Source organism: Chenopodium quinoa, unplaced genomic scaffold (genome assembly GCF_001683475.1).
Source record: "Chenopodium quinoa cultivar QQ74 unplaced genomic scaffold, ASM168347v1, whole genome shotgun sequence".
Classification (NCBI taxonomy): Eukaryota; Viridiplantae; Streptophyta; class Magnoliopsida; order Caryophyllales; family Amaranthaceae; genus Chenopodium; species Chenopodium quinoa.
The window spans coordinates 402958-414112 of NW_018742974.1; the positions used below are offsets into that span (position 1 = coordinate 402958).

The window sequence follows — 11155 nt, forward strand, 5'->3', positions numbered from 1 at the left end:
TTTAAAAATAAAATCAAGTAAGAATTTCGACAGAGTTTCCTTTGTATATAGGCCTACCCATTAATTTGGGAATGACGACACCTTGTATTAACAACCTATCAAATAAGTTTACAGCTCAACAATATTGACATCTTCATCATTAACAACACAAGCACCAAGACCAACCCAACCCAAATGTTAGTAAACCAAATGTGTTCATTTCAAGCCTAAGAACTAAAACAAAATAATCCTATATATAAATGGAATTTGATAGGTTTAAAGCTAGCAGGATCAGAATCTGCTTTTTCTTTAATACCAACAAGTCCATAATGGAAGTCTACTTCCTTTTTCTCTTGCAAACAGTTTAAAGTCACCAGCTTCTGTAATCAAATTCAATAAACAATCAGAGATGAGTACTAAACACCAAATCAACAAAATAAAATTCTACAATTATGTAAACAACTATAATAAATAGAAAACGACATAGTAAAGTTATTTGAATACAAACACTACTGTATCATAGTTTATCTATTCACAGCTAAGTATATCATATTATCATGGTACATTTTATGGGAAAAAGCTTCTGTTAGTAAGTAGCAGGGGAACAAAGAGCTACAAAATATGCATACATGTCCATCTTAAATATTCAATGTTCACTAGAACTAATTTTCAACCCTTTACAAAAACAGTAAAATGAGCAGCAACACATTAAAAAAAAAATATAGACAGCCTGTTAGTGTCTGGCATAGAGCTAGCAACATTTTGCAGATTTAAAGATGTAGGTTACAGCCTAAGATTAATAAAGAATCCTCAAAAAAGGCAGAGTACATTGTAGCCCATAGTTTGAAATCCCGAATGGAAGCTGTATGCAAAAAAAGATCAGATTTAATCACATCTTTAATGGAAGCTATCCAATAAACACTCAATCTCAAAGTCAGACAATTGAAAGAGCTGAGGGATCCCCTTGGCATGTTTAGCTTTCTATAACTACACCTTTTCAAGCAGCGAATAATATATAAGAGGTCGAAAAGGAAGAAGAAGGTGAATAGGGTTTAAATTTGTTCTACTTTGGCTTCATTAGTATCTACTAAATCAGATACTTGAGGCTTTATCTTGATAGCACAGAACTTCAACTTTCATAGAACTGCACAAATGATAAATATATAAAATATAAAGTATTAAACATAGATAAAACAATTTAACTGACGTTCAACAAGTATACAAGTAAAGATAAACAACGACAAAGCTAATAAAAAGGATAATCGACACTTATATACACACACATACAAACTCTGAATTTTACACACACACACACACACACACACAAGAATTTTGAATATTAGTTTGGATTTCAAATCTGATTTTCAGTTCTGAACTTTAGATCTGAATTCAGTTCTATAATTCAGCTCTGATTTCAAATCTGATTTTTAGTACTGAACTTTAGATCTGAAATTCAGCTCTGAATTCAGTTCTGAAATTCAGCTCTGAATTCAGTTCTGAAATTCAGCTCTGAATTCAGTTCTGAAATTCAGCTCTGAATTCAGTTCTGAAATTTAGTTCTAGATTCAGTTCTGGATTTTAGCTCTGATTTCACAAACTAGAAACTGAACGGCAAAAGTGTGAAGAGCACATTAAAGAGGACAAGTTTGTGGCACTCTTTGTATTTGCTTTACCCATCCCTTCACTCTTAGTATTTGTTATCATCTAACCAACTTTTACTTTTAATTCACTTATTTATTCAATTTTTTTTTACCATGCAACAGCTGCCAAATTCACCTTGGAATCCATCAATTTGTTTATATGCATATCTCATCAATATAACGATCACGACATGTAGTTCAAAGACTGAATTTTAAATTATTAAGTTGTCTTTAATTTAGAGAAATACTTATATACAAATAGCTTCTATTCATAATTCCTCACCGAGATCTACAAGATAAAAAGATCTTTGCAAATAACAATTCCTATCAAAAGCAAAAAGCATAACTGAACAGGTAACTATAGTAGATAATCAAATAACCGAACATGTAACTATAGCTCCTCACTGTTTGAGTAGTACACATCATCATATATATACTAATACTACTACTAATACTACTACTAATGAAACCAAGTAAATATGTGCAGTGATACCTGGTTTGGATGTAGGAAAATATTCAAGTCCTCTCATGACTCCTGCGTAAGATATCATCCCAACCCTGCTATTTATAATCCTATTTCAGTTTGCTGAAAAATAAAATTGCAGAATTGCAAGAGCATTTTATTAGAGAGTATCAACAATCAGATAAAGATTAAGCCCTTAATAAAAATGTTAAGTTATTTTAGCTTGCCGCTAGTCCTCCATGAAGCATGACAAAAAGTAAGCAAACTAGCTGAGAACTGAGAACTGAGGACTTGCCACCAAATCTAACAAAAACAGAAAGTTAGCAAACTCGATCTAAGAGCATGCCAATAGTATCAAATTTGAGCACACTAACTAATCAGCGGAGTAGTTATAAAAGCTAGGATCTTCAATTAGATAAAACCAGACCAAATTCCATTAAGATCCTTTTGTGAGACAACTACAAGTTTCCACTAAGAAAGCCAATATATATCAGTAATTCAGTATGATACTAATGACAACTTGAGTAATATACATAAAATTGCAGCTACAATTTTTAGAAGACTCGTATTAGTAAAAAATGGATGGAAGCAAACCATGTGTCAGGATAATCTTTTCCAAAGCTCGGTATTGCATAGCTTGTATAGTTGCGCCAACTTCCACCACATTTATCATAAAGCTAGGAAAATCAGAAATCATCCTCAGTTATTGTTTCCATAGCCACGAGATTGCTTGTGCACAAAAATGATGAAAGAGAAGTAACATAAATCAGAAAAAGAAAAGGAAGACTTTTGACAACAGTCACAACACCCACTCTAAATATGTCAGGAGATAAAATTTCATTAGCAAGATAAACTAGTTACCAAAATGTAGTAGTTATTTGATCCAATAACTAAGATCAAGAAACCAAAGCTTAGGAAGCTTAGGAAGGCTGGTATAAAAGGATTCTGGGATCACCCCACTAAATTTATTATTTGAGAGATCGAGGTAAGTCAAGAACCAGCAGCTAGATATGAACATGGAAACTCTCCATTAAAATTATTGTATCAAAAATTCAAGTGGGTCAACGAATGCATCGTAGCAAACTTTGACCAATCAGGACTACTAAGCTTATTTGATCCAATATCTAAGGAACTTAACCTCAATAATTTACTAAGTTCAACAGGAACTGCATCAGCTATATCAATATTATACAGGTCAAGATACTCGAGCTGTAATAAGTTATCGATTTAATCAGGTATAACACCTACAAACAAGTTATTGTTGAGGTCTAAGTGAGTAAGTTGAGAAAGATTACCAATGCTTGGTGGGATTTGACCCTGCAGCTAGTTGATATTCAGGGATAAGCTTGTAAGACTAGGAAATGCACTGAAGTCAAGGTTGATGAGTGTGCCGCTGAGGCTTTAATTGTTCAGGTCGATGTTGGTGACGGATTTAAGGTTGTCACAGACAATGCCAGTCTACTGCAAAGACTTTGGGCATCCGAAAGTCTCCATGATTTGAGCGAGTAAGGATTAGACATGGAGTTTTTCCAATGGACTAGTGCCTGCACTTCTGCTATTGTTTTTGCTGATGTTAGAGTTAAAAAATGTGTAAGGAAAAAGAAGCCAAGAAAGAATTATCATCCTTTTAAAAAAATTATCAATGAATTATATCTGTAATCCTCAAATAGAAGTAATTGCAGCAGGAAAGGAAGGAAGCAAATCAAAATTCCTTCCAAAACATTCTCCCTCATATCCTTGACACCACTAGCAGCAAGTGAGCCTAGACCACGTTTCCAACAATAGTTTATTTCCAGCAAATGAAATAAGGGCTTTGAAAGCTCTCAGGCACTTGTAAAAAAATTCAAAATCCTGCAACACAACCAAGTAGAGGAACAGATGCATTAATGCCATGTATATTTATAGGAAAACAGAACTTTATTGGTAGTTCTCCAACTATTTATACTGAAGCACAAAATGGCAGCCCCGCTAACAAAGTAACATCCATTGGTTATCTGATTCACCTACAACTAATTTGACTGGAAGTCAATGATCCATGATTGTATTATTTATTTTTTTATTACATAAATTTATTGTTTTTCTTTTAAAAACTGGATTGAAAATAGATGCCTATTTTACAACTAGAATATGAATGAAGCTCTAAAATGGAGTAATAATTTTTACTCTGAAAGAATGAACTAACAAAACAAAATAAATTGAAATAGTAATAATGTAAGACTTACCCAGAATCATGTTAAACCTAGTATCATTAACATTTTCAAGATACCTCAAAAATACTTAGTTTAAAATTAAAATAACAACAATGAATTTAACATCAATTGGAACTGTAAATTGCAAAGAACTACTCTATAGCGTGTTAAAAAAAGGCCATATATTTCATCAATTCAATTCAAGTTTGCAAAAGCATCATAAAGTAATTAAAACTTCTTCAAACTCGTTAAAAATTGCTTAGTAGAACAATGAGATTTGAAAAAAAAATTAATATAAACAAAATACCTAACTTATTGGTAAATGCTTGCCTAACATTGACTTACATGCATGATATCCCATATATACTGGCATTCCAAGACAAGGACCACACCGAAATTGTTTCATCGTACAACTCAAAGAAACTATTCTACAATTCAGCTCAGAGTAGAATTTAATCAAAGTTCATCTACTGCTAACCCGTAACTTCATAGTATAATTTTTATGATCTAAAAATTTCTCTCTAATTTATAAAATATTGAATCATGGATTTAACCACGTACAAAACAATAGTTGACAGAGCTATATGGAAGACATCAACCTTGAACCCAATTAATCAAAGAAAACACATGAAATTAAATCAATCTCCAGTTTTACTTACCATATAGAAATAAATCTAAACAGATGAATTAGCAATCCAATAAATCACTAATGTGTAAGAAAATATCTAGAAACTAAGAGATTTATTTGAAGAAACGGAAATTGAACAAGATCTATATAACCTAGGTTTTGAAACGAGATTGGGTAATTGCAACTTGTAACTATAAATTAAAATTACACAAAAAATTAACAAATAAAAGCAATTTATACCTATTAAGAGTTGAAAATGAACAAAGATTGATGTAAAAATGTAACCTGTGAGGAGAGCAGGAAAAATGGTTGTCGCAAAACAACTTTCTACAAACCCTCAAATTTGATACAAAGACAATAATTTTGGCATGATAAATAAATTATTGTGATAGAAATATGAAACGAAAGAAGAAAGAATGAAATATGAATTCAAATTCTAGGCCAAGAGTCCATGAATCTCTATAAAGAATTCAGATCGAATTAAGGAAAATAGAATGGAGTAGTTTCCGTGATGTTCGAAAATGAGGAGTAGGTGGGTTTCGTGATGTTAGGTGCGTGGTTTTTGAGAATGCGGTACAGCTAATTAAATGCACGTGAGGGCCACATGTTAGTGCTCTCGACGCTTTTTGTAGTTTTTGTGAGGGCAACAGTATCACAATTAGCTGTTGACGCTCTTGCTCTGGCGTCGAGGCTATACCGTCGAAAATACACTCCTTCTATAGTAGTGAAAGTATAAAAGTCAAAGACTCTTAAAGAAATGGTTCTTAAAATATTATGAGATAAAGTATGATAAGAAATATAGGAAACGAGGAACACGAAGAAAAGGAAAAGATTCCATTTCAACCCATGAATTCATGTTATTGTAGTTAACTTAGCAATTCGTTATCTTCACAAGTGTCGGATACTGCTTGAGTGTTCCACTTTGAAAGTGACCTCAAACTATTGAAGATAAGCTAAGTTATCGACTTACAAGCTAAGAATGAAGCAACTAGTGCTACATCAGTTGTAAGGACATATGCTTTAATTAAAGACCTTTAAGCTAATGATGGAACAAATAAATGGTTATTGTGTTCCATCATCAGCAATTGAGCCGTTTACACACAGAAAGACTCACATTCAAAGCAATGAGCAATAGTTGCAAATTTATTTGAATGGCATGGTTGTCTAAACCATGAGTCAAGAATGCTTGATTATAAACAAAAATTATCTTAACATGATAAACTAGCAAAAGCTCAAATTCATGGGCATGATTTGCGTTCCGAACATCTTTAGCAATGTCACATCGACAAGAATGTACTCAAGGCTATATTAGATAGGCTCTTGATAGTTGATCGATTCAGAATCGTTCTAAGACAAGCAAGTCTTTCTTGTTGAAACCGAAAAAGTAAAGAGCTATTGTTCTTGGTATAGACAATCGACTCCGAAAGATAAAGAGGATTCATTTACTTCAACGTCTAATAAAGAATTTGAAAGAATATGTCTATATTCATCAAATGTGAACAAACTTGACCTTGATTATTTCAAGAGTTCAGTGAAGTACAGAATCGACTTGGCAAGATATCAAAACGTCTAGATTAGATCAAGCGATGTTTGCTTGAGCCAAGCGTGACCATCACAAAGTTATGAAATTGAAATTTTCATAAATAAATCCACAAATAACAAAGTGTGTCTTCACGGAGACCTCGATGCCATTTAAAAATGACTTGAACAATGATGGATCACATCCCTTCCTAAAAAGTTCTTAAGATTTGCACGAAGGACTAATGTTACACTAAACAAAATGTCGAAGCTAAGAAAGGACTCCATATTCAGTTATGGATAGAATTATCTTCTAAATGTCTTTTCAAGTATATGTCTAAAATTCTTAGCCACAGTAGGAGTTCATTGGCTCAGTGGGAGCTAAGTGACTGAGTGGGAGCTCACCAGCTTAGCAAGAGCTAGATGGTTGAGTGGGAGCTTAATGTCTCATTAAAGGCTAAGATAGCTCAAGTGGGAGATAACTGTTTATTTCATCACAACGAACTTTTACCCAAAGACAATATACATGTCTCTTCTCTTTGTAACCATTCAAGTGAGACCATAGGCATTACCTCCACAACCTAATTGTGAACATAGTGTTTGTTGCTCTTAGTGGTGTCTTTCTGTAAAGTAACACGTTTCCAAAACGACAAGTGGGAGGAAAATGAACTCGATGACCATCGAGCTTAGAAACAAACTAGAACTGAGAATCTCAGAAGACCTTAAAAGGACTTCGTGAGAGTGCTTGATCAAGAATACTCAAAAGGACTTTACAAGTGCCTTAAGAGAGAATTCATTACTCACAAAACATCAGAAATGTTGGAGTAAGATCAACATAATAAAAGGGCTTTGGAAGTGCCTTGAAACTCAATGGTTGATGCAATTGCCCCGTATAGGTATAGAATTCACTAAAGGCTTGGATTGAATCCTATAAATTTCTATTAAGTTAGAAATAATCCTAAGACTTACAAGCATATTATTTACTATTAGATAATAAAGGAATAACGACAAATCCAAATTCCGAATAGTGGTTAGAGGCCATGAAAATCCGAAACAGACCCCATGTTTGAAAATCATGTTTGAAACTTGATTAATTTGAATGAAGGGTGAAAGACCCATCAATTGCAAATAAGTTTTCAAGTAGAAAACTAACAAATGTGGAAATGTATATGCATACATAGCTAGATTGGTTGAAAAGGATACAACTAAATTCACGGAGTTGATTTAAATAAAAACCTATTCACCAATCGGAATGCCAAAGTCTTTTCGTGATTGTTTTAGCAAAATTTCACATATGAAATATGACAAAATAGATACCAAAACCGCCTTCCTAAAATCGGATTTTGAAAGTGACTACGGAATAGTCTAAGGGTTTTGAAAATCTAAATAATGCTAGATTTGAAAGCAAGCTCAAGGAATCCGTCATGGAATTTAAGGAAGCATTGCATATAGGAATTGGAACGTTTCTCATGAAGTTAATAAGAGGATTGACTCATGGAGAAACATAGAAATTCTTATGAATAAAAAGTTTAGTGGGAGCAAAAGTTAATTAAATAAAGGTATAATAAGAAGTCTACGAGCTCTGTTGTGAAATAACTATCAAATGCTAAATGCTTAGATTTGAAAGTATTTTTCGACAATGGACCAAGAAAAAGACGATACTTAGTACGTATTGGGTATTAAGTTATATTGTATATAATTAATAAAATGTTTGAACGTGTAAAGGAGTTTACCGTGTTAAACATGAATTGAATGACTTTGAAAGACTTTCGACCCGTATGTATAAAACTAAGTAAATGTTTGAACTAAGTATAAGCTGGGCTAAATACTAAGTCAAACATGGAAGACTCTAATATAGACTTTCAATCATATCACACAGCAAACTGTTTAGCAAAGACTCAGTGAAGCTAAATGAGCTAAAACAACAAATTGATGGAATAAGATTGAGAATTACTCTGCAATTTAATCCATCACTTATGCTGTGATATGGAATCGTCACACAACTTACTTGTTTAGAGTATGTGAAGTATGTATATAGCACCAGTCAATCTGAATCTACGTATTAGATCATTAGATTATGGCAAAGAACATCCAAAGTACTTTGATAATAAAGGATGAGTTCTTGACTTGTGGAAACAAATACAATTTGAGAATTGATGTTTCAAGAACAAGCCTTAACAAGGATTATATCCTTAACAAGGAAGTCGTTTATAATCAAGAGCTTAAAATGAGTCGTGGCTTGATAATGGTAACATGGACGTGGATCCAAGTGTAATGTGCAGGAATGTAAAGATAATTTCCATGATCACAAGTGATTAGCGTATCCCAAATCATTGTGAGCCGTTTGGAATGAAACCCAAGCAAAGCATCATCAGGAAGTCTACTAAAATATATGTTGAGAATATTACTGCCTTAATGGCGATAATAAAGAAAATGTTCTATGGAAAGTTCGTTGCAAAACGTTAATGATTGTAGGTTTTCAAGTTGAAGGTCTCAATCATGAAAATGAGTGGGAGCCACCACTTGGACAATAAATCATAAATCACATATAATCCATGACACTCTCAAATTTTATCATCTTATTATGAAAGTGATCAGTAATGAAGATGCAAAGATAAGCAAAGTAGTTATAACTAAACCTATGCAATAAGTGAACGACAATATCCACAATTGCATGAAAGAAATCAAGCAAATTAGATATAGGTGTGACTTCTATAATGTTTTATAAAGAGTGATACTCTTAAAACATTCGGAAAAAACCATTTATCATAAGATGAACCATTCAGGTTTTGTAGTAATTTAAAATTTCATGCAATTTTATCAATCCGTATGCTATATAATTGTGGTTTAGAATTAAATAATGATTCCATTCGATTCTTGAAATATTAAAAATAAGGTATGAAGACCAGTCTTAGTAAGGAAACACCTATTAATTGAACGGTTGAATATTATAATCGAAAATTATCCTAATCGAGGTCATTTAAACGATGGACGATTAATGACCAATTGAGATTAGTGTGTAGTCTGATTTATAGCCCCGTTTCTTGTGCTACGAGGACATGATTGTCATAAATCATTTGCATAAGTATTAGTTTAGAACCATACTAGATCGACCTATTATAATACTTTAAGAGATTAAAAATCCTCATAAGTATACTTCTCATTATGGCTAACGGAACCTATTTCCTCGACCATGAGAATTGAGAGTTCTCTTGTTTGAGTACTAGTCCGCTTTGATGTTGTCAACATCTTCCGTAATAGGGATTATAACAGCAACATTACAAGACTGGGAAAGTCCTCCTACTAAAATAGGGAAGATGTCTTTGTTGTATACAAGGCCTCTCGTAGAGCGAGACTGTAAAAATGCATGGCCGTGCTCGGATGGATTTTAGAAATCATCTGTTTATTGAAAGTCGGACTCGGAATCGAGAAACACTTCTGGACGTAATAAGGATGACGAAATAATCTTACCTAATAGTTCATGAATAGACATTAAACGACATAGGAAAAAGGGTGTACCGTACACTAAATGTGCACATGTCCGGAAGGACAAGTGGGAGATTGAAAGGAATGGTGTCCTTCGAACAAGTGTACTATTCCGTTAGTGGGTTCAGAATTATTAGAAAGCTAATATATTCATTAAGGTCAAGTGATCGGAATGCCTAGGTGGAGGCCGCTTCCGACCAGTATTATTAATGCATAATTAATATTACAGCTTAATCTTGATGAACCCTTTTGGGTCACACCCATAGAAATAAACGAATCGACTCGACGAATTAATTCGGAAGAAATTAATTCGTCGCCCAAGTATTAAATATTTAGACGTCGGAAATTCGAGTTTAGAGCGTCGAAACCGAGCGTTGGAAGTCGAGTAAAAAATAGTAAATGACGAGACGCGTAAAATAATAATAAATCGAACATATTCCCAAAATACCCCTACCATCGGAGTGCCCCGAGAATCCGAGTGCTAGGGGCAAAAATGTCCTAGTATAGGTGGCTAGCAAGCGCACCAAGTCGAGCCATGCATGGCCGACTAGTGCGTGCTAGCGCACCATAGCTAGCAGCCGTAAGCAACGCATGCTAGCAGCAGCTAGCAGCCGCAAGCATGTGTGCTAGCAGCAGCTAGCAGCGCAGGCAAGGGTCAACAGCCCGCACTTGTGTGCGTGTCTTGCTAGCCATAGCAACAGCCCGCAACATCAACTGCGGGGCTGGGCTGCGGCTGGGCCATAGGGCCGAGTACTAGGGGAAGCAAGTGAGAGCATATGGAAGCAAGTGGGGTGAAGGACATGTGGCACAAGGAGAGTATTGAGTGGGGAGCAAGTGTGGTCCCCTACTCTCCATGTGGTCCTCACCACCTTTTACATATGATAGTGCCACTTGTAAATTTATTAATAGTTTTCTTATTTATTTTAATTTAGCTTTAAAATAAATTGTGGGATTTCATGACTCCCACATTGATTGGAAAGAAATTCCCACTCTCCCTCTTGCCTATAAATACCCATCTTGGGTTTTTGGGAAGAGTGCTTGAGTAGGAGTTCAATAGAGCATTGCATTAGCAAAAACTCTTAAACTCATATAAAACTCGGGTTTTGGTTGGACCTTGCTAACCTCGAGGTAACGGACCTAAAATTCGCTAGTAGTTTTTGTGGGTGGATTTTCGTAGGAGGCTCGCGTATTTTCGGAGCTTAAACTTTCAAGTAAGAGCTCGAATTTGAAGGTAAATTCCGATTTTAATTTT

The 11155-nt window shown here is 34.3% G+C and overlaps 1 long non-coding RNA gene across 6 annotated transcripts; it reads right to left on the reverse strand.

Annotated features, from left to right (window-relative positions):
- LOC110729214 lies at nt 1–5460 on the reverse strand. 6 transcript variants are annotated; one of them, XR_002512842.1, is made up of 5 exons: nt 5185–5457; nt 3378–3933; nt 2677–2811; nt 2113–2205; nt 1–359 (listed from the first exon to the last, which is right to left on the reverse strand). It is a non-coding gene; the product is annotated as an uncharacterized LOC110729214 (long non-coding RNA). The 6 variants fall into 6 exon arrangements; XR_002512840.1 differs by lacking the exon at nt 1–359 and adding an exon at nt 471–1123; XR_002512839.1 differs by having other exon boundaries at nt 2113–2811; nt 5185–5460.
- Between the last annotated feature and the right edge of the window lie 5695 nt (nt 5461–11155).